Below are 22,500 nucleotides of genomic sequence, written 5' to 3'. Positions count from 1 at the left end.
ACCAAGACAACTAGAACTACTCCAGCCTTGACCTGACTTCGCAGGGCCAAAATGATCATTTCAGAGCTCAGATGAATTGTAGTGGACACAGGTGCAACCACATTTATAAAAAAAAAAAACTGCCACCTGTCCTATCATATCTTTTGAAGGGCACCATAACAGATCAAATTCACAAGGAAGATTTTTCGAAATCCAAATGGCAGTCATTCGTAACTTCAAAAATACAATCCAATCAAACATGAACCGCACAAATCTGCCATCCGAAGTTACACTTGGTACTCCTGCACTTCCAGTCTAATTTAGTCATTCCACTTCTTAATATCGGTGTTGTCCGTCCATTACCAAATTCCAGGTCATAATTACTGTATCGTCAATAGCAAGCAGTTTCCATGCATTTTCTATATTCTCAATGATCCTGCGATTTACAATTGTCACATTGCCTCCTCTATCCATGAGGGCTTGGGTAGTTTTCCATCCTTCCATGCAGGGTAAGGTAATGTTTCTCAACAAGTGACTACCTTTACACCACATCCAGGACTGCACTCCTTGCCAATGAAACTGCCTTGACATCTCTCTGTGCCTTCATGGTGCAAAAGGAATGGTATTTTTTGTACCACCAACTCCACTGAAATCCACCACATTAAATTTATTGGACTTCTAAACATACACACAAGAGTCAAGTTGTCATTGTCAAACGAACTCGCGACCAAAAATTTGGTGAATTTATTTGGGAGCTGTAAGCTTACCAGAAACACCCACTTCCGATGAGTAACCACTGGCCATGAGGATAAAAGCTCGCTGTCCTGCTTTTTCTTTGAGTGACAGAACAATAGTCTCGGTCAATTTTCCAAAAATCTTAATCCCGAAGGCAAATGGTGTTAATTTTATGGCATACAAGCTATTTAGGAGTATTGAGGGGTACTCAACCCAGCTCAAAAATGGACGATAATGCCTTAAAATTGAGAAATCAAAGATGGCCGCCAACGACGGGCTGAAATGTATTTATGTTCATATCTTTTTGACTAAACAAGGTAGAAACTTGAATGAAATGTTCCTTTGGAAGTTTTTCATAGATGGGGAATCCAATGCCATATTCAGTTTTGATATAAAATGTGAAGAAACTGATTGAAAGTCATATTTATTGCAAAAATTGTCTTTTTTGAAGATGAATAATTTGTCGACCAGATAAGATCCACAAGCCCCATCCCTCTCCCTCTCCATCAGGAACACAGACCACCCATTTTTTAAAGCCCAGAGGGCACTACGTATGATTTAAATGTTAGCAGGAAACATATTAGGGATGCAATACCCATTTTGGCTTAGCAAAGTAAGGTCCCCCCAAATAACACTGACGCGCTTCGACGTAAACCAACATTTGACAAGCAATTTGTTTATTTGTAATACGAGAACAATGACAAGAATTTTTGATTTAATCGTGCATGAATTCCATGAGTTTATCATATTTTCTGTCTGAGCGTTATATACAGTCCTTCATTGTGTGTACAGGTAGATGTGCACACATGAACTTATTACCGGTCGTCATGAGTGTTCCAGCAGTTGTCACCAAGTTTCCTGCAGTTGCATGCCTCGATGCATTTCATGCGAATTTTCCTGCAGCTGCAGCGTTGGCTGAGGGACCCCTTTGTACAACCACATGAGGTGATCTCCCTGCATGCTTTTGGGATAGGTGGCAGAGAGAGTAGCCATGGCACTAACTGACCGTCCAGGTGCATCCATCCCATTTCGGTCACTGGAGGAAGAGCAGGATATGGTGAGTGTGCTTGGTTCCAGACACTTGCTTGATAGTGTGAACGCATAATGTGAAACTTTGCTGCATCTGAGGTTGGTGGCAGAGTCTCTTGTGCACGACCGATACAAAACAACTTGACTCGTGCTTTGTTGCATGTATCGACCTCGGGCACGCCATATATCTTACAGATGAATTTCTCTGTTGATATAGCTATGTTTTCGGTGAGAGGGCCCTTGCCTAAGCCAATCAGATCAGTATGATGTTGCTGGAACACCTGCCAGGCTGTTTTCTCTCCATGGCAGCTGAACTGAGACACACGATCATAGCCGGTTACGGCATGGAAGGCAAGTAGTGTGTCCACTTGACCAGCAGATAGCAACATGCGAATTTCATGTACTGGGAAATACTTTGGAGCCTTCGACGTCCCAGCTTTCATGTAGAGACGTGTACATTCCATTCTGTCATAGTGTGCTAGAAGTAGAAGAAGCACATCTGTATCACGTACTGACACAACTATCATTGTCCACATCAGCATGGATGCAGTGCAAAATCAGCCGGGTATCAGCTTCTTCGTGGTCAGCCCTCAGAGAGGAGACTTCGAGATCTGGATTAGATGACTTAAGAGTGGTCGCTGTGGCGAACCCCCCTGCTACGACAACCACTGGTCCATCTCTCAGGCTGTGTTCAATCAGATGGTTTGAAAGTAGTAAAGCGAGATCTGCTTTATTTTCCTTGAGTGCCATAAAGCTAGACCAGTCAAATGGGAGAGGAACTGATGGCTCGTTGTCTATTTGACGGCGTACCGGTCGGTGGCGCTGCTTGCGTTTGGTCCTGGTACCTGCTTTGATTGATTTGCCTTGATACCTGTCGAAGACTACGTCGATCCTCTAGTATTTTGCTCCCATCTTGAACACATTGTTAGCAAATGTGTTGGCATAGTCAGCAAATGTGTTGGCATAGTCACCAAACGTTCTAATGTCAGGGGGCTTTCCAAGTGCCATCACGAGTGCTTGGCCATCAATGGCAGGCAGCTGGGTTCATCGAGTGTAACATTTGCAGGAGTTTGGACTTGTTGCGTCAGTATGTTTGCTAACACAGACTTGTTGGTGGAATGTAGACTAACACTAGTTGTGGCTAAAGATAGTGGGACGGTCATGAGTTCATGCTTGAGGATGTTTTCTAGGTTTACCTCGCGCCCTGCTCTATAAGCTGTTATTAGCCTTTGTAGAATGTTCCTGTCCACTTTGATAGTGTTTTGCTTGCCCTTGGAAAGTTGCACGACTTCGTACAAAGAGGCATATGTCTTGGCCTTATTCTTTTTAATGATTAATTCTTTAATTTTCTTTAATGATTAATTTAAATCCTTATTCTTTAATTTTCACCCTGTCTGTTTGTTTGTTTGTTTGTTTGTTTGTGAACAGTATTACGGAAAAACTCCTGGACGGATTTCAACGAAACTTGGTGGGGGATTAGGTATGGTCCAAGGATCATGCCATTAGACTTTGGACTTGGTCCCCCCCCCCAAAAAACTTGGTCCAAAGTCCAATATGGCTGCTATGGTGGCCATTTTGAAAAAATGTTTGAATTTTTGTTTTTGCATTTCTACATGTTTTCAGTGATTTCCAACCCCCCCAAAAAAAATTTTTTAAAAAAATAAAAAAATACATTTTGCAACTTTTTTACAAAAAAATTTCGATTTTATTTGAAAAATATTTTTTTCGCATTTCTACATGTTTTAAGTGATTTCCAACCCCCCCCCCAAAAAAAAATTGTTAGAGAAAAAAACAACTAATTTTGCACCTTTTTTTTCAAAAAAATTTCAATTTAATTTTTTTGGCATTTCTACATGCGCGTCGATCTAGTTTAGTTTATTCAATCGTGGTTCAGTAGAGTCTGATCCGTTTTGACCCACAATGAATAGGATATCAGGTTCACTGAAGTGACCCAGCAGTATTGGCGGCGGAGGTTTTGCACTCTACCAAGTGGTCCCCTCTAGTTCAATGGGTGATTTTAGATCCAGGTGCTGGTTACTATCTGGAGACTCACACAGACGTTTGTCCACAAAGACTTTCATTTGCGCCTGTGAGCCCTCACATATTATTATTATTATTATTATTATTATTATTATTTATTATATATTATATTAGTAGTATTTGGATTATATTATATTGGATATATCTACAATGAGAAAAAAGTGCAAACTGAGTAAATTATTCCTGGACACATAAGATCAACCTGCTTGTAGATCTTATCTGGTCGACGAATTATTCATCTTGAATCAGTTTCTTCACATTTTATATCAAAACTGAATATGGCATTGGATTCCCCATCTATGAAAAACTTCCAAAGGAACATTTCATTCAACTTTCTACCTTGTTTAGTCAAAAAGATGTGAACATAAATACATTTCAGCCCGTCGTTGGCGGCCATCTTTGATTTCTCAATTTTAAGGCATTATCGGCCATTTTTGAGCTGAGTATACATCAGATTTGAGTTCAGCACCCCTCAATACCCCTAAATAGCTTGTATGCCATAAATTAACACCATTTGCCTTCAGCACTTTAGATAGTCAGGTCAGGTTATATCTGTGACCTGCTACAGGTACTATGTAAACCTGTTCCACGTCGGGTTGTTGGCGACTCAATCATCTCCGCCACCAGGTTTTCTGGTGAGGAGGGTGTTTGGATATGGACACCGAGCAGGATTAAAAACAAAACCTGTCAAAGGGCGGAGGAGCTCCTTGTGAGCCAACGGCCATCCATATCTAGTGCCCAACTGTGTCTGCGGACGTCCTCCTGCAGTTGGGTTACTTTTTTATTAGGATGTTGGTGGCAGGATTTGCACTCTGGCCACCGTAAAACCCTTCATTCCCCAAAACGCAAAAACGCAAAAAAATCTGAAAACCCACTCCGTGGGAGTACCTCCTGTGCAGCTTCCCTTCGCAGGGCAGCTCCCCGGATGACGGGATTGGGGCAAAGCCTTTGGGACCCCCAATCTTTGATGAAAGGAGGGAAACCACGGGGTAACATCCCTGGGGCAGATTGCGGGAGAGTGTGTCGGAGTGGTGCTGAGGTGTCGTCCACCAGACGGCGGTCTCCTTGGGTTAACCTGAGGTGGTCCCTTCGGGTGGGTGCCTGGAATGTCCTATCCCCAAGAGAGGATGATCACCTGTCTCTGTTATCATCTGAGCTCAAGCGTTTGGACATCGGGATTGCAGCTCTCTCTGAGGTTCGGAGTCCGGATTGCGGCGAGATAATGGTGGGTGGTTACACCTACTATTGGTCTGGTCGCTCTGATGGTTACCATACTCAAGGAGTTGTTGTAGCTGACCAATAAGCTACATAAGCTGACCCCAATGATAAGTGATGTAACACCGGTCAACGAGCGTATTATGAGATTAAGGATTCGTCACTCCTTGGGTGTCATTTCCCTGGTCTCTGTTTATGCTCCGACTGAGGCGAGTGATCTCACCGTGAAGGACACATTCTACGCCACACTCGAGTCTGTGGTTGATCAGTGCCCCAGACAAGATACACTTCTAGTCTTGGGGGATTTCAATGCATCGACTGGAACTGATAGGGACGGTTATGAGGTATGTGTTGGTCCCCATGGGTCAGGAACTATGAACCAGAATAGCACTAAGTTCCTTGACTTTACAAGAAGTCATGGACTTAGGGTGGCTGGTTCATGGTTTCAGCACCCACAAGCTCATCGCCTGACTTGGTATTCCAACGCTGGTGGTGTGGCAAAGGAGATTGACCATGTCCTCATTGATGGTCGTTGGAGGATGATCCAGAACTGCAGGGTCTACCGGAGTGCTCAGTTCCTCAATACTGACCACCGGATTGTTGTAGCAACTCTAAAGCTGCACCTTAAATCCTGGAGAATGGTACCATCCCAGCCTTGGCTGGATGTTGGCAAGCTCAGGGATGAGAGAGTAGCTGAGGAGTTTGCGAACAGGCTGAGTGGACATTTGGGGTGTCTGGGTGCTTTGGGGGGGGGGGGGTCTTGAAGAGTTGTGGAGTGCCTTCAAGACCACCATCCTTGATGTTGCCAGTGGATGTCTTGGAACTCACTGAAGGGCTAAGAAGAATTTTGTCTCTCAAGGGACACTGGATACCATTGACCAGAGTAGCAGGTCCAGGCTGAATGGCAGAGCTGAGCTGTTCAGGGAGCTGAGGCGTAAAACTGTACGTGCACTGAGGGTGGACAAGGAGGCCTATGTGCGAGGAATCTGTGAGGGGGTAGAGCATCACCTGTGGACAGGTGATTCTCGTCCCGCTTACAGGGGAATTCGCGCATTGCGTTCATCCAAGCCCATCCCTCGGAGCACTGCAGTTCGAGCGGAGAGTGGTAGGCTCTTGACAGAGGAGTCTGAAGTGAAGGCCCGCTGGGCCGGTTACTTTGAGTGGTTGTACCAGGCTGATCCCCCAGCTGTTGAGTTGGACGTCAAGGTTGTTACAATCCCTGTTGCTGACCCTCGAATCAACTGTGGTCCACCTTCGCTTGTGGAAACACAGGCTGCAGTGAACCGGTTGAAACGGGGTAAAGCTCCAGGGATCTGTGGCATCCATGCTGAACTTTTTTTGTATACCTTGTCGTGCTCATATGAGAACTAACACACTACGCACAGCAAGGGGGCATGAGACAAGAGGGGTGGGAGTGGGAGGGACAAAACAGTGGGGAACAGACACATTAGGAGATCTGTGGAAGGCAGAGGGATGGGGATGGGACGGGGAACATGGGGAAGAGAAGATGGACATTACAGGGACTTTCAGGAAGGAAAGCAGGGGAATTGAAGGAAGTGGGCTTGGGTGGATTATCGGGGGTAGAAAAGATCGAGGATTTGGATGGGGGATGATAAGAGGTGGTGGTGAACAGCTGTTTTGAAAGCCTGGAGGGAAGAATGGGAAAGAATAGAGTGAGGGAGTTTATTCCAAAGGCGGGAAAAAAGAGGAATGAAAGAGTGAAGGTGAGCAGTGATTCGTGATTTTGGTAGTTTTACCAGAAGGGGGTTGTTGGCAGACTTTGAGTGCCCTGTGGAAATGTGGTGGGGATAAATCACAGAGAGAGCAGGGGGGGGGCAAGGCTGGAGAGGAGTCGGTAGGAGAGAGAAAGACCACCGACCAACCTGCGGTGATTGAGTGAGAGGCCCAAAGACTCAGCCTCATTGCGGGAGATGCCAATGATCTTAAATGCCCTGGTTTCGACAGCGTGAATCCGAGAAAGGTGGGAGGGAGGAGCACCAGCCCAGAGGGGAGAGCAGTACTCCATCAGGCTACGGACAAAAGCTTTGTAAGTGGTCAGGAGCTCAAGAGGGCCGAGGAAGGACTTTGCACGACGGAGGATTCCCAGTCGGCGACTGGATTTTGAGGCGAGGTTGGAAATGTGACTTTCCCAGGAAAGGTCATGGCAGATAGTGAGACCCAGAAGCTTGAAAGAAAAGACTTCTTCCAGAGGATTGTTGAGAAAGTGGATTGGGGGGTTTTCTAAACGGTCCTTTCGAAGAGACATAGTGAGAGTGTGAGATTTGTCAGGATTGAAAGACATGTTCCACGTGTTGGACCAGTTTGTGATTTTATCCAGATCTGCAGTGAGCGAAGAAGCTGCTGCTTGCCGGTCTGAGGGATGACCGATGATACGGCCAAGGGTGGAGTCGTCGGAAAAGAGATAAAGAGGATTTTCCAGAGAGTCGGAGAGATCATTGATGAAAACCAGAAAAAGAACAGGGCCCAGAACGCTACCTTGAGGAACTCCAGCCTGCACAGGAAGAGGGGATGAAAGAACTCCATTTAGAGCCACACGTTGACTGTGACAGGAGAGGAAGTTTGCGTGCCATGAGTGGAGATGGCCTTGAATACCATGGGAAGAGAGTTTGGTGAGTAGGGCAGGGTGCCAGACTGTGTCAAAAGCACATGATATGTCCAGGGATACGGCTCGGATTTCCTGTCTGGCATTGAGGACCTCCATCCATTGATGGGAGAGCAGAAGCAGCATATCCAGGGTAGAGAGACCTGGTCTGAAACCAAATTGATGATTGGAAATCAAGCCATTGGAGAAGAGGAAGGATTTAATTTCTGAAGCGATGATTGATTCCATAACCTTGCTGATGATTGGGAGAAGGCTGATTGGTCTGTAGTTGCAGGGATCTGTTTTTGCACCGTTTTTGTGCAGGACAGTGATGTTAGCAGATTTCCAAGCAGATGGTAGATGACCTTGGGCAAATAAGAAGGCGAATAGAAGAGAGAGAGAGGGTGAGCAAGAGCAGAAGAGCAGGCTTTGAGGACACGTGGGCTGATGCCGTCTGGACCGGTTGCAGAATCTGAGTCGCGGTTTGACAGCAAGCTCTCCACCTTGTCAGGAGAAAAGGACACCGAGTCCTGGGACAGTTGGGTGCGACTGGGTCAGGTGGGTAGAGAAAGCAATGGGTTTAGGACACAAGATTTAGCTGCAAACACCGGGTTTAGGCATTCAGCTTTTTCATGTGCGGTATCAGCAGTGCGGCCATTTGAGGTAAGGGAGGGGATGGAGGGGGAACATACACCAGAAACAGATTTGATTAGACGCCACCAGGATTTTGAGGAGTGAGAGAGGTTTGAGAGTTCAGACTTGAGATGAGAAAGATGTTGTTTTCTGGCTCTCCTGAGGGTAGATACACACTTGTTCCGAGCTTCCTGAAAGGAATTGAGATTGCCCTCAGTTGGGTTTGCTTTCCATGAGGCAAAGTCAAGTTGTTTCAGGACAACTGCCTCGCCACAAGCTGCAGTAAACCAAGGGCGGGAGGAAGGGTAGGACAACTGAAGACAAGAGGGGATAAATCTGTGCATGAGGAAGAGCAAGTTTCTTTGAAAGAATTCCCAGGATGAGTTGATGTTGGAGAAAGTAGCGATAGGAGACCAGTCTACAAGTTTGATGGCTGCTGGGAGACCCTGCCAGTCGGCTTGAGTGAAATGCCAGACTCGACGGCGGTGACGTGGTTCTCTGATAATAGCCAGAGAGATGTCCACTTTGACAAGGATGTGGTCAGAAGAACCGATTGGAGTGGAGGAAGAGCAGCAGATATTGTCAGGGAAATTTGTCAAAATCAGATCCACAAGAGATGGAGTACCATTGTTTGAGATCCGGCTCGGGAAGTTGACCGATTGAGTCAGTCCCAATGAGTCGCAGAAAGCTTTTGCTGAGGTGCCATGATAGGTGAGAGAGGTACCCACACCGAGCCAACTGGAAAGGCTGGTGCAACTGGAAACTTCTCAAGGCTGGTGGAAATGCTGCGCTTGTGTCGTTTCATGCAGTTTTGTGCTCTGCCTGGAACACAGGCATCATCCCAACTGATTGGAAGAGGGCCTTGTTGTCCCTCTCTGGAAAGGGAAGGGTGATCGCCAAGACTGCAACAACTACCGAGGGGTTACGCTGCTCTCAGTGCCGGGCAAGGTCTTTGCTCGGATAATTCTTGATAGGGTTCGCCTCCATCTGCTTGAGCACCAGCGTTCAGAGCAGTCAGGCTTTACACCAAAGAGGTCAACGATTGACCGTATCCTTGCTCTTCGTGTCCTCACTGAACGCAGACGAGAGTTTCGGTAGGGGCTGCTTGCAGCCTATGTTGATCTCTGTAAAGCGTTCGATTCAGTGAATCGGGATGTCCTCTGGAGGATTCTTGGTCTTCGTGGGGTGCCACCAAAACTGATTGATCAGATGTCTGAACTCTATTCTGGTACTGAGAGTGCTGTGAAGTGTGGTGGTACCATCTCTGACTTATTTCCAGTTGTTACTGGAGTTCGTCAGGGGTGTGTACTGCCCCCCCCCCACACCATTCAGCACTTGTATGGACTGGATTTTTGGGAGGATGTCGGAAAGATCAAGCTGCGGTGCATCGTTTGGGAATGTCAAGATCTCGGACCTTGATTTTGCAGATGATGCAGTCATCTTTGCAGAGACTTTGGATATCCTTTTGGGGGCCCTCGAGGTGCTGAATGAGGGGTCGGAGCCGCTGGGATTATGGGTTTCTTGGGTCAAAACTAAGATCCAGGCTTTCAATGACATCTTGGATGCTGCTGTCCTGTCTGTGTCTGTTTGTGGTGAGGATGTTGAGGTCGTGGAGAGATTCAATTACCTTGGCGGTGATATTCATGTCTCTGCTGGCTGTGAGTCAGAGGTCAATAGATGTCTGGGTCGGGCCTGGGGAGTCATGGATTCACTGGATCATGGGCCGGGACCTGTACAGGAAGAGGAAAGCCCGAGTCTTCAGGTCCTTGGTGCTTCCATTCTTGCTCTATGGATGCGAGACTTGGACGCTGACCAATGATCTGAGACGGAGACTTAATTCCTTTGGTACCAGGTCTCTTCGGAGAATCCTTGGCTATCGCTGGTCGGATTTTGTGTCCAATGAGCGGTTGCTGAGAGAGGCTCGGATGAGATTTGTTACCTGCATGGTCCGTGAGCGTCAGTTGCGGCTGTATGGACATGGGGCTCGTTTTCCTGACGCTGATCCTGCTCACCAGATTCTCTCAGCGGGGGAGTCTTGTGAGTGGAGGAGGCCAATGGGCCGACCACGTGCCTCGTGGTTGCAGCACGTTGACCGGCATCTCAAGGAGATGGGTATGGGCCTGGCATCTGCCTGGGGGATGGCCAGATGGTGGCCCCTGGAGTACCGGCGGAAAGTGGACGCAGCGACGTGCTGTTCTGGCACATGTTCCCATACGTGACCTGACCTGACCTTAAATAGACACATTTTCACACATTTTGCCTAGTCTACAATGGAGGCGTTATTGTTATTATTAATAATACGATATTGTAATAACGTTAATATTATAATGATACAATTATCTTTCTTACCTCCATCGCCTAAGGTGGATGGAGGCTATGTTTTCACCTGGATGCCTGTCTGTCTGTTTGTCTGTGATCAGGATATCTCAAAAAATTATGGACAAATGCGAACAACATTTGGTGGACAGGTTGGGTGTGTGACAAGGACGAATTGATGAGATTTTTGTGAAGATCCGGATTCTATAATTTTTTAAAGTAAATCTTAACCTTTGAGAGATGGATATGGTGAAAAACGATACACTGTATATCATGATATCTCAAAAGGTTGTGGACGGATTTGAATGAAGCTCGGTGGACAGGTTGGATGTGTGACAAGGATGAATTAATTCAATTTTGGTGAGATCCAGATACGAGATTTATTTAATTTTTCAAGTGATTCTTCAACATTGAGAGAAGGGCCAAAAACGATAGATTACATGATATCTCAAAACGTTGTAGATGAGTTGTGATAAAACTTGGTGGATGAGCTGGGTAAGTGACAAGAAATAACCGATACGATTTTGGTTCAGCTCAGGATTCAGATCCTTCCTCGTCAGTGGAATACAAAACGTAAACTGTTCATCCTGGCAGAGGCATGCACTCTACCAAGTGCCATTCTATTTGTTGTTGGTGTTATTATTATTATTATTATTATTATTATTATTTTTGTTGTTAGAAGTGGCCTTGGAAGAATGCCACAATAACGTGGAACGACGCTCCAGCTGCTATGGATGATACACCTAAACAAGGTCTTCTTCCAAGATGGAAAAGGCAATAAAACATCGAAATTCCTCTGGATTCTATGCAGTCTAGTCTAAAGCAACAGAGGTTAAGCGACTGAAAATAAGGTCTAAAATAAATTCGTGATCCAACTAAGGGCTTTGAAGCATCACGTGGAATACCCTCTCCCACCACCACTGGGAGCAACACTACACGGTACACATTTACGTGGAAAATTTACATCTGCCCCAAAATTAGGAACACCCGTTGGAAGGGGCGAGGGAACCAAGTAGCTGCAACCTTTGTCTTGTGAGTTATGATGGACCCTTCGTCCCCATGGAAAGTTTGGTTGAGAGTGGATAAATAATTACAAAAAGCATCAACCAACAACGGACACCAAATTGCACATTTTAGTGTGATGCATAATGAGACAAGCCTCAGGTGTTGTCAACCAGCACTCTGAAGTGCCAGTCCGTACGTGCTATGAAGCAGTACACAGCACAGGGCATTTGCAGCCAAGCACAGGCACATAGCCGTCGGCTTATTATAACAGAGAGAGTGTAACGATGGAAGAGAGGGAAAGGGACACACACACACACACACACACACACACACACACACACACACACACACACACACACACACACACACACACACACACACACACACACACACACACACACACACACACACACACACACACACACACACACACAGCAAAACTGAGGGAACATACATACATCTAATATATTATTTCCGAGTTTCTGGTTTCGTGTCGCGCTATCTTCGACTTTGCTCTGCGCTCGAGTCACGTGATATTCGGCTTACATTATCTCAAAGACCATATGAGGTGCATGGTACAAAAAAAGTATATAAAATGGTTCTGAAACAGTGACATCGTATTCCACTTACTGCATTAAAGTAAAATTACTACTGATACTCTGCATCAGTTCCTTTTTCAAACACACCCACCCCAACATGTCGTGCAGAGCGCGGGTTATGCTAGTGTATTAAAAATATCCACTGATCAAATTCACGATGAATCTAAGCAATATAATCTTATTCATTATGGGAACACGGGACAGACAAGGCTCTCTCTAATCTTATTTATCCACATGAGAACACAGGACAGACATGGCTCTATCTAATCTTATTTATCCACATGGGAACACGGGACAGACATGGCTCTATCTAATCTTATTCATCCACATGGGAACACAGGACAGACACGGCTCTATCTAATCTTGTTTATCCACATGGGAACACGGGACAGACACGGCTCAATCTAATCTTATTTATCCACATGGGACCACAGGACAGACACGGCTCTATCTAATCTTATTTATCCACATGAGAATACAGGACAGACATGGCTCTATCTAATCTTATTCATCCACATGGGAACACAGGACAGACACGGCTCTATCAAATCTTATTCATCCACATGGGAACACAGGACAGACACGGCTCTATCTAATCTTATTCATCCACATGGGAACACAGGACAGACATGGCTCTATCTAATCTTATTCATCCACATGAGAACACAGGACAGACACGGCTCTATCTAATCTTATTTATCCACATGAGAACACAGGACAGACACGGCTCTATCTAATCTTATTTATCCACATGAGAACACAGGACAGACATGGCTCTATCTAATCTTATTTATCCACATGAGAACACGGGACAGACAAGGCTCTCTCTAATCTTATTTATCCACATGAGAACACGGGACAGACACGGCTCTATCTTGTCTTATTTATCCACATGGGAACACGGGACAGACACGGCTCTCTCTAATCTTATTTATCCACATGGGAACATGGGACAGACACAGCTCTATCTAATCTTATTTATCCACATGGGAACACGGGACAGACACAGCTCTATCTTGTCTTATTCATCCACATAGGAACACAGGACAGACACCGCTCGATCTAATCTTATTTATCCACATGGGAACACGGGACAGACACAACTCTATCTAATCTTATTTATCCACATGGGAACACAGGACAGACACAGCTCTATCTTATCTTATTCATCCACATAGGAACACGGGACAGACATGGCTCCATCTAATCTTATTTATCCACATGGGAACACGGGACAGACATGGCTCTATCTTATCTTATTCATCCACATGGAAACACAGGACAGACATGGCTCCATCTAATCTTATTCATCCACATGGGAACAGGGGACAGACACAGCTCTATCTTATCTTATTTATCCACATGGGAACACAGGACAGACACGGCTCTATCTAATCTTATTTATCCACATGGGACCACAGGACAGACACGGCTCTATCTAATCTTATTCATCCACATGGGAACACAGGACAGACATGGCTCTATCTAATCTTATTTATCCACATGGGAACACAGGACAGACATGGCTCCATCTAATCTTATTTATCCACATGGGAACACAGGACAGACACGGCTCTATCTTGTCTTATTTATCCACATGGGAACACAGGACAGACACGGCTCTCTAATGTTATTTATCCACATGGGAACATAGGACAGACATGGCTCTATCTAATCTTATTTATCCACATGGGAACACAGGACAGACAAGGCTCCATCTAATCTTATTTATCCACATGGGAACACAGGACAGACACGGCTCTATCTAATCTTATTCATCCACATGGGAACACAGGACAGACATGGCTCCATCTAATCTTATTCATCCACATGGGAACAGGGGACAGACACAGCTCTATCTTATCTTATTTATCCACATGGGAACACAGGACAGACACGGCTCTATCTAATCTTATTCATCCACATGAGAACACAGGACAGACATGGCTCTATCTAATCTTATTCATCCACATGGGAACACAGGACAGACACGGCTCTATCTTGTCTTATTTATCCACATGGGAACACAGGACAGACATGGCTCTATCTAATCTTATTTATCCACATGGGAACACAGGACAGACACGGCTCTATCTAATCTTATTCATCCACATGAGAACACAGGACAGACATGGCTCTATCTAATCTTATTCATCCACATGGGAACACAGGACAGACACGGCTCTATCTTGTCTTATTTATCCACATGGGAACACAGGACAGACACGGCTCTATCTAATCTTATTTATCCACATGGGACCACAGGACAGACACGGCTCTATCTAATCTTATTCATCCACATGAGAACACAGGACAGACATGGCTCTATCTAATCTTATTTATCCACATGACAACACAGGACAGACACGGCTCTATCTAATCTTATTCATCCACATGGGAACACAGGACAGACATGGCTCTATCTAATCTTATTTATCCACATGAGAACACAGGACAGACATGGCTCTATCTAATCTTATTTATCCACATGGGAACACAGGACAGACACGGCTCTATCTAATCTTATTCATCCACATGAGAACACAGGACAGACATGGCTCTATCTAATCTTATTCATCCACATGGGAACACAGGACAGACACGGCTCTATCTTGTCTTATTTATCCACATGGGAACACAGGACAGACACGGCTCTATCTAATCTTATTTATCCACATGGGACCACAGGACAGACACGGCTCTATCTAATCTTATTCATCCACATGAGAACACAGGACAGACATGGCTCTATCTAATCTTATTTATCCACATGAGAACACAGGACAGACATGGCTCTATCTAATCTTATTCATCCACATGAGAACACAGGACAGACATGGCTCTATCTAATCTTATTCATCCACATGGGAACACAGGACAGACACGGCTCTATCTTGTCTTATTTATCCACATGGGAACACAGGACAGACACGGCTCTATCTAATCTTATTTATCCACATGGGAACACAGGACAGACACGGCTCTATCTAATCTTATTCATCCACATGAGAACACAGGACAGACATGGCTCTATCTAATCTTATTCATCCACATGGGAACACAGGACAGACACGGCTCTATCTTGTCTTATTTATCCACATGGGAACACGGGACAGACACAGCTCTATCTTATCTTATTCATCCACATGGAAACACAGACAGACATGGCTCCATTTAATCTTATTCATCCACATGGGAACACAGGACAGACATGGCTCAATCTAATCTTATTCATCCACATGGGAACACGGGACAGACACAGCTCTATCTTATCTTATTCATCCACATGGGAACAGAGAACAGACATGGCTCCATCTAATCTTATTCATCCACATGGGAACACAGGACAGACATGGCTCTATCTAATCTTATTTATCCACATGGGAACACAGGACAGACACAGCTCTATCTTATCTTATCCATCCACATAAGAACACAGGCCAGACACCGCTCGAGCTAATCTTATTCATCCATATGGGAACACGGGACAGACATGGCTCCATCTAATCTAATTTATCCACATGGGAACACGGGACAGACACAGCTCTATCTAATCTTATTTATCCACATGGGAACACGGGACAGACATGGCTCCATCTAATCTTATTTATCCACATCGGAACACAGGACAGACATGGCTCCATCTAATCTTATTTATCCACATCGGAACACCGGACAGACACAGCTCTATCTAATCTTATTTATCCACATGGGAACACAGGACAGACACAGCTCTCTCTAATCTTATTTATCCACATGGGAACACGGGACAGACACAGCTCTATCTTGTCTTATTCATCCATATAGGAACACAGGACAGACACCGCTCGAGCTAATCTTATTCATCCACATGGGAACACAGGACAGACACGGCTCCATCTAATCTTATTTATCCACATGGGAACACGGGACAGACACAGCTCTATCTTATCTTATTCATCCACATGGGAACACGGGACAGACATGGCTCCATCTAATCTTATCTATCCACATGGGAACACGGGACAGACATGGCTCCATCTAATCTTATTCATCCACATGGGAACACGGGACAGACATGGCTCCATCTAATCTTATCTATCCACATGGGAACACGGGACAGACATGGCTCCATCTAATCTTATTTATCCACATGGGAACATGGGACAGACATGGCTCCATCTAATCTTATTCATCCACATGGGAACACGGGACAGACATGGCTCCATCTAATCTTATTTATCCACATGGGAACACGGGACAGACACAGCTCTATCTAATCTTATTTATCCACATGGGAACACAGGACAGACACCGCTCTATCTAATCTTATTCATCCACATGGGAACACGGAACAGACACAGCAGAAGGTTAATGAGACAGATTAGTCATTGGAGAATGTAATCTGAGCCATGGGTAATGATTTACTTCATTCTCAGACCCCGTTATCACCACATAGATACTCGAGGACATGAGCGATGATGAGGGAGTTGAGTGGACGGAAGAAGCACAATATATGTATATATTTTGTGTTGCAGGTTGTGACCACAGTGCGGTCATTCTTACTATAGCTATTCATTGATTTGGAGTGCCTGAGTTGGTAAAAACTTGCAACATTGAATCAATCAATCAAATTTGTTTCTCAGTTAGTGCATTTCATTTTGGAATGCAATCTCAAAGCACTTTACAGTGCAAGAAAACTTGATAGTAATGATTCACAAAACAACTATTTAACATAAGATTTTTCTTTCAGGAAAATAAAATAAAAAGTAAAATAAAATTAGCAACAAAATGAAATTTAGTCGTGCGTTCTTTTGACTACACATTTCACTAAACTAATATAAGGATTAATTTGGAATCGTCAACTTCCACTTTATTAACACTGTTTATACTCATGCCAAATTATGTCAGTGCAGAGTTATTTCACACACAATATTTGATTATGATGAAATTTATTTGCTTGCAATTAAACAATAATCAATATATGGAAATAAGATACAATTAAATTAAATAATAATCCTCTAATCCTGGAAAATAATGCTGGGCTAAACAGGGCATTAAATTAGCTTAAAACACTAATAGGATGATTTTTTTTAATGGATATAAACTCAAGGCTCGTGAAAGAGCGAGAAAATACAACGGATCAGGATGCAACAAAACAAAATTAACAGCAGAAAGAGAAGGGGGAAACACCAACAGCAGGGTCAAGTGACAAAATAGAGGGAGACGGACAAACAAGAGACGCGGGTAAGAACGAAGGGTAGCGGACGATGCAGCGAATCGATGACATGGACACAGTAGCAAACTCTAAGGAAGGAAACACTGGAAATTTGGGGGGTTGGGTTGTTTAACAGGGGTCGAAAAGATCATGGATTTGGATGGGGGATGATCTGAGATTGTGGTGACCAACTGTCTTGAAGACTTGGAGGGAGGAATGAGATTGAAGAGAATGTGGAATCTGGTTCCACAGGTGGGAAAAAGAGGAATCGAGTAAGTAGAGATTTGCAGTGATTCTTGATTTTGTGAGTTTTGCCAGAAGGGGGTTGCTGGTGGACCACCTGCACCCTGCAGAAATATGGTCGACTGCGTACACCTTTCAGAAATGATTAATGATTCAAAGAAAGGGGGTAGGATGGTTCGCTTTAAAGGGGATAGTTCACTGGCTGACTTGCACTCTGGTCAGTGAGCCATGGTAAAACCTTTTAGATTATGTCTGTGAGGAGACGACATGAGGTTGTGCTGGCAAATCTTCTGGAGCACTTCCACAATGCTTCTTCCTTCACGAACGCAGCCACAGTACTTCCACAAACGCCGATCACTGAACACTGATTCGCTGCCGTACATGTGATGCGACCTCCATGAATGCCGGCACTGACTCTTCTTCATGTCCCAACTTTCTTCACAGTTCCAACAACGAGGACCGTTGCTTTTTGAGCTGGTTTAATTCTCGCTCACCCAACATTCCCATTGGTCGATAAACTGCTTCTGTTGCAAATCTCGGTGACCGTATGGATGCAACACTTTCCCACAGATACACTTTACTATTTGCAACAATCTGTAATTAGTATATTTTTTTCCATCTGCACAATATTAGCCAGAGCCATTCATCAGAGTACTGAATTAAACTTTAGTTCATGCTCTCATCATGTTTCACTTGGATTACTGCAAACTACTGGTCTATAGGTCAATTGGCATGAGGAAGCTCACTGGGGAGTGGATGAAACGTCACCTCGGACCAGATCTGGTCTTACTTGTTTATGACTTAAATTAGCAGAGTAGATCTTGTTGCATTTTGGTTGGATGTGCTTTTCTCCTTTAGAAAATGAACCTACTTTATGTATGTGTGTATGTGTATATATATATATATATATATATATATATATATATATATATATATATATATATATATATATATATATATATATATATATATATATATATATATATATATATATATATGTATATATATATGTATATATATATGTATATATATATATATATATATATATATATATATATATATATATATATATATATATATATATATATATATATATCAGTGGTTGTGGAAAAAAAAACATGAAAGTTTTGTGCAGAAAAACAGACAGACAGACAGACAGACAGACAGACAAACAAGCAAATGGACCCAAACGCAATACCCTCTCCTTTGGCGAGGGTAACTAAAGTTGGAGTATCTTCTCTAAAAAGTCTTAGGCTACATATGAGAGCCTACCTGGTGTATCCAGCTGATTGTCGAGGCAGGGATCATTTTTCACTACCTCCTCGAGACCATGGCAAAAGCAAAAAAAAACAAGTGGTGCCAGGCACAACAAATCCCATCCATTTAAGGCATAAAGTTATTTTGGGGATCAAATTTAAATTTGATAATCCTTAACCTGAATGTTGATTATAAGGAATAGAATATGGAATATTTTAGTCTTAGTTTGAAGTCAATTAAACCATTTTTGACGAAGTTATGAGCGAAAAACAATTTTGATCTTTTCGTGACCTTGACCTTGACCTTTCATCCAATTGGACCCAAAAGTTAATGGGGTCATCAAAGGTTCATTGCCCACCTGTGGATTAAATTTGATAGTGTTTGCTAAAGCCGTTTTGCCGTAAAGTTGCTAACAGACAGACAGACAAACAAACAGACAAACAAACCGGACGATTTCAATATTCTGCTCCCTCCCTCCGGGGGGGGGGGGGTATAAAAAAAGGAAAAACCGAGATCAGTCAACACCGACAAAAATTTTCTCGGTAACTTCACTGTTGTCTGAAGCCGCCATGTTTTTTGGCCTGCTCAACCTTGCCTTGACTTGGAACGGGCCACAACGATTTCTTAACGATAAAGTTTTTTTTCACTTTCCTCACTCATATTATCGAATGCTTGTTCATCATAGCTATGAATCACTGTTTACATCGCTTTTGTAAGTTCTATTGTTTTCAAATTAGGAGCTTGGATCAATTTCTTGCATTATATGATACGATTATCCACTATCGACTCTCACGGACTAACTAAAGTATATCATCGAAATATTATTTCGGTTTTGAGGATCCGATACCATCTGGATTAAATAAGTGTCGAAATCTGGAATGAAATCTGATAATTTAAAGAAATAACGAGTCTTACAGCTAAGCTGATATGCCTTTATTTTAAACAAGCAAGGTTATGTTCCCTCCTTCTCCATATATACACCAGTAAATGTGAAATTTCCAAAGTATTCAATGTTATCTTTATCTACTGTTTGGATAATTATATTGATTGAACAAAAAATTTAAGAATGCGCCAAAATTAACCAGTTTTATTGAGCTAAATGACAATGCATTGACAACCAGACCTCGTGACCTGTCCCCCAGAGGGACTGCTTATCTATAGCGTCTGCCACATCTGTGTCTATATTTTCAGAGGTTTTGTGAGGTGCTCCACAGGGAATCAAAGTAAATCTGGTGAAAAACGGACGTTTTAAAATAATGTTATAAAGTTTGTGTGGAATGCAAACGATGTACCACGTGACGCGTGCACAGACGAGCGGGAAACATGGCGGATTATCTGCAATGTTTATTTCACGGTGATTAAACTTTGTGATGCCTCCAGGTTTGTCCTACATTAAACAGTAACTCCTTTGTGGATAAAGTCATTATTTGAACAAATTCATTTTATTTATTTAACTGCTGCGTGCGTGTTGAAGACCAGCTTGGAAGTTAAAGGGATCCAATTATATGGTATGCAGCCACACCCTGGCCAGCTGTTCCTTATCAACTATTTAATTGGAGTGCTTGCTTGAGTGTTTAATAGTGGTGGGCAGAATCAATTCCAAAGTACATCATTCCAACCATGGAATTGAAAGGAATCGAGTAGTGAACCACAATCAACGTCAATTCCAAGTAATTCCAACTTCATAGGAAGAAGCGTTTTTTTTCGGGGAATTTTTTTTCATCCCTGCGAGACATGTTCCGGGTAACACATGGCCTGGTAATGTATTGATTGAAAAGGAACACGCCCCCGGGGCATCCCATTTGCAATATAGCAGCAAAATCAAGTCACTTGCAAGCTAAAAATGCCCGAAGGGCATGTTACTTTTAAATGAATAGCAAGGCATTTGGAGTTGGCCAGTAGAGCGTGCCGATTGCTTTGCTGATGGACATGTAGGTAATGCATCAACTGATAACGTTTTGACAACAGGTCATTGAAAAGGTCCAGTAGTGCAGTTTGGAATTATTTCTGGAAGGTTAAACAAGACAATCCAAATGTTGCATGCTCACTTTGTTCACATGTTGCAAAACATTTGAAAACCAAACAACTGAGAGAGTACCTATTAATTATGGTTGTGAATGCGGATTCAAAGAAACCAAAGTCTCAACAGCAAGAAGTTCGCTTTCTCAATCGACCACTGAAAGCACTTTCACCCTGGTAATGCCCCAGTACGCTACATTCCCTTCCCCTCGTACTGACTTCCCTTCCCCTCGCCTCACACTGCCTTGCCTTCCCTCCCCTCACACTGACTTACCTTTCTCTCCCTTCATGCTGCTTTCCCTCCCACCACCACTCCTCAACCCTGCTACTCCTCGCTCTCCCCTCCTCCTTGCTCCTTCACGACTCCTCGCTCTTTCACCCTTTTCACTCTGCCCTCCCTCCTCCACTCCTTCTCCCTCCCCCTTCCTTGCCCCCTACTTGCTCCCCCTCCCTCTCCCCTTTCACTCCCTATCCCACTCTGCCTTCACTCCCCCACCTTCCTCTTTGTCCCACCACCCCCTTTTTCTCCTTCCCCCTTCTTCCTTTCCCCTCTCTCTCTCTCTCCCTCCCTCCTCTCTCTCACTCCTCCCTCTCCCTCCCCCGCTCTCTCTCTCCCTCCCTCTCTCTCTTTCTCCCACCTCTCTCTCCCCCCTTTCTCTCCCTCTCCTCTCTTAGGCCTCCACACTTCACGTTATGGCTTTCAACTACAAGTCGCCACACTGCATATCTTCGATAACGTTCTGTTCATTAATGTGTCAAAAGTAAAACAGAAAAAAAAAACCTCGTTTACCAAATACAGGAGAACATTCCGTTGCATTGGGAGAACGGAATGTGGCATCGGCACCTTTCACGAGAGCATGCCAGAAACAATAAACAGTGTAGCGATGTATCTCGCAAGAATAACATGGCATTCTGGGAGTTATTTTTACACATCTGTTGTGTTCACCGATATAGATTGCTCAAAGCACACGAAAAGGATGTGCCCAAAACGGACCCACACCATTTTCAAACGAGGATATGATGATAAATCCACTTCAATCATCATCGGATATATAATCAGTACTTGACCTCCTGGATATTAATCGAAGCACTTCTCACCAGTACTATTGAACTCTGTTGGACAAGTTGAAAAATTGAAAATCATAATATTGAGTTCCCTTACAAAACTTCAAAACAGGGAGAGGCCATTAGGCCCATCAACGTTGCGCAATGGTTTTTTTTTGTCCATGCTCTCTAATTTTAAAATTCTCAGCATCAAGCAACGAAGCAGCAAGTACCACTTTGAAGTGTTTGGTATGACCCAGCCAGGGTTGGGTTCAAACGAACAACTTCCCAGACTCAGAGGAGACCTCTAACCATTATGCCACCGCCACCAACATGTTTTAGAGATGGTCGATAATTTCACGAGCAATATAAAGGAGGTACATTTGAAATTACTGAAACCTTCTAAAACCATCACACCATTAGCCTTCAAAACTTCACATTGCCCCACTTAGTAAAACGGATAAAGACATATCAGCTGACGTCTGGACTGTCTCGTATGACATCAAATGGGTATGTTCATCCACACCTGTCTAAATATAAAGATTATCAACTCATCATTATCAAGAACCCATTTCAGATCGACCTAA

The 22,500-nt window shown here is 43.8% G+C and overlaps 1 protein-coding gene across 1 annotated transcript in view; it reads right to left on the bottom strand.

Moving 5' to 3' along the window:
- RERGL (RERG like) overlaps window positions 1–22,500 on the bottom strand; it is a 96,776-nt gene that overhangs the window by 21,552 nt on the left and 52,724 nt on the right. The gene's annotated exons all lie outside the window — the stretch shown is intronic.

This window comes from Eptatretus burgeri, chromosome 2 (genome assembly GCF_056783735.1).
Source record: "Eptatretus burgeri isolate ZD-2024b chromosome 2, Ebu_testis_v1, whole genome shotgun sequence".
Lineage (NCBI taxonomy): Eukaryota > Metazoa > Chordata > Myxini > Myxiniformes > Myxinidae > Eptatretus > Eptatretus burgeri.
The sequence above is the reverse complement of the archived record's forward strand: the minus strand, read 5'-3'. Positions and strand labels throughout refer to the sequence as shown.